General features: G+C 32.1%; 1 long non-coding RNA gene across 1 annotated transcript; it reads right to left on the reverse strand.

Annotated features, from left to right (window-relative positions):
* Window positions 1-309: 309 nt before the first annotated feature.
* Window positions 310-1206, reverse strand: LOC105343830 (uncharacterized). Its single transcript, XR_902773.4, has 3 exons — window positions 1016-1206; window positions 740-916; window positions 310-616 (listed from the first exon to the last, which is right to left on the reverse strand). It is a non-coding gene; the product is annotated as an uncharacterized lncRNA (long non-coding RNA).
* Between the last annotated feature and the right edge of the window lie 1332 nt (window positions 1207-2538).

Consider the following 2538-nt stretch of genomic DNA (forward strand, 5'->3'; position numbering starts at 1 on the left):
GATCATTTCTTTTACAAATTTAAACAATATGTGTTTGAATTACAAACTTATCAGTAAAAACTATGTGTTTTCCCTTTATAATCTCTTTATTTTACCTCTTGATACCACTTAAACTCGTTATACATGGCAATCGTGAATGTATTAGGCAAATTCATTTTCATAAACAGTTCATTGTTTCTTTGTTAGGCTATATACAAAATTTTTGTACTAGTCCAAAGTTTTTTTTAATTAGAAAAAAACAATGTTTTCGACTTCCTGGTTAACAAGACAAATTAATGACAATGATAACTAAATTTAAAAATATATATATATAAAAAGCAGGGGGGGGGGGGAACTCAGCCATGAAATTGTCTATGAACTAAAAAGCAAACTTTAATTCCTGCAAATTATTCCTGTAAAATATGTGTTCATACCATATATTTACATTTCACACTAGTTTTCACGGAAAAACTTGCATTTGATATGCCATTAATAGAGAAAGGAAGGGAGAAAAAAACCAGAAGAAACATCAAAAGAGTTTTATTCAACGGGTTTCAATTATATTTTTAGAAGAAATTTATGAGGCATTAGAAGAATTGCACATCGATGATAGAAATATCATTGTCTTGTTCCGTTTCTGCAAACCAAAATAAAATAAAAATTACATACGTCACGTAAGATGCTCAGAACAACATGTGGGGGTTTTGTCATGATATTTTTTTTAAATATTTGATAAATACCTAAATACCAAATTGTGTACCTTTGAGGTTTTAAATTCATCCATAACGTCGTCTCCCATAGCCATAACGTCTATTCCTTCCGTAACCATAACCTCGGCCGTATCTCCCATAGCGACCGTATCCCCCGTAACCATAACGACGACCTAATCCATAGCCACCACGATACCCCACAGATCTACCATACCACCTACGCTGACCTACAAAGTAAATGTGACGGTTTATTATTTATAAATGTAAGTGCGACTGATTAAGTTTTTTCTTCAAATCAACAAATGAATATGGATGATTAGACTTACCTTCAGAAGGAATGAATAGGCTACAGAGTATTCCCGCTATAAGCAGAAGAGGAAGGAGGGTTCGACTGATTTTCATGTTTCTATTCAGTTTCTATTCCGTGTGTCTTAATCGTCGGACAGAAGTGTGGGAAGATCATATATATTTATACGCAATGCTGCGACACATTATTGTAAAAACGCTCATAGAGGCGCCATTAATGGTGGTTTGAAACGACCAAACAACTGACCACAGGGCGATGTTTGTAAACAAACTAGTGAGGGTGTGTTCGCACATTGCGTACAAGTAACGGTCTATCACGATTTGACCAAATGTCTCAATAAATAAAAAGTGTATACCTTTCGTCTTATGAGAGATAGATCGTTAATTCCTACCTGTTCAGTGCATAAATATCTGACCTTCCTGTAGATTACTTATATTTTTCTTTGTATCATACCAGTTATCAATAATGTAGTTGAAATTCAATATAAGTATAGTGCGTGTATACAATTGTATTTTGATCGATTTTTGAGGGTGTTCCGCATGCTTAATGTTAATGATAAAAGAACCGCAAACGGTGACAGCGTTGGTGGCGGTTTTTATCAGTTTATTAGAAATAAATTGTCACTACTATAGTTCTAATTGAAGAAAACGTTTAAAATCAAGTTTAAAAAATATTGAGTAAAATGTTGTAAAAAAAAAAGTAATACATATAAAATTCTTCTTCCACTAATTGTATTTTTTTTCCCGCAAATTATCGTACATAAATAAAATTTAAATCTTTATTTTAACTTGCAAAATAATTCAGTGAACTAATCTAGCTATATTAATTCCAAGAAAGGTAACATAGTTTTTAATTTCCCCCGGCATCGAATATTGCATTGAGTTTTATTTTATTTAATTAATAGCTACAGATTAGTTGAACACCATAATATTTTGTGGACAAATCAGGTACATGGACTTCTCTCTCGTCAGTGAGATTTCGATACCTGCGCCTGTCCGTGGTAGCGTTAACAAACACTTGCTTTTCAGCGACTACATATATTTCTATAATCTCGAGACAACATATCCATGCGCGGATCCAGAAATTTTTATTTCGGAAATGGTGGGGTCCGAGCGATAATTTATAATTTTGTTTGCGGGTGGAGGCCTATATTTTTGGTAAATCTAAATTGCGGATTTAAATAATTCTGATAGATGTAGTGTACCATTCAAACAATATATAAAGGTCTATAAAATTGGGGGTTTTTTTAAATAATTTTTCTAAATTTAAATTGAAATCAAAATCATGTTCAACAAAATGTGTTTTAAAGAAACTTTTTTAAATAAAATATTTTCTTATTTCACAAAGCGTTGTATTTGCATGTATTCCCAACCCAAAATAAATGAATTTAATTTGGATTTAATTCATTGAATAAGAAAAAAGGTCTTGTTCTGGTAAATAAACAAAATGAATTCAAACCTTATATAGATAGAATCCAATAAAAGAAAGAGTGAGCAAGCTCACATAACCCAGCTCCCCATTACACGACAATGCTACTCATAA

This window comes from Magallana gigas, chromosome 2 (assembly GCF_963853765.1).
Source record: "Magallana gigas chromosome 2, xbMagGiga1.1, whole genome shotgun sequence".
Lineage (NCBI taxonomy): Eukaryota > Metazoa > Mollusca > Bivalvia > Ostreida > Ostreidae > Magallana > Magallana gigas.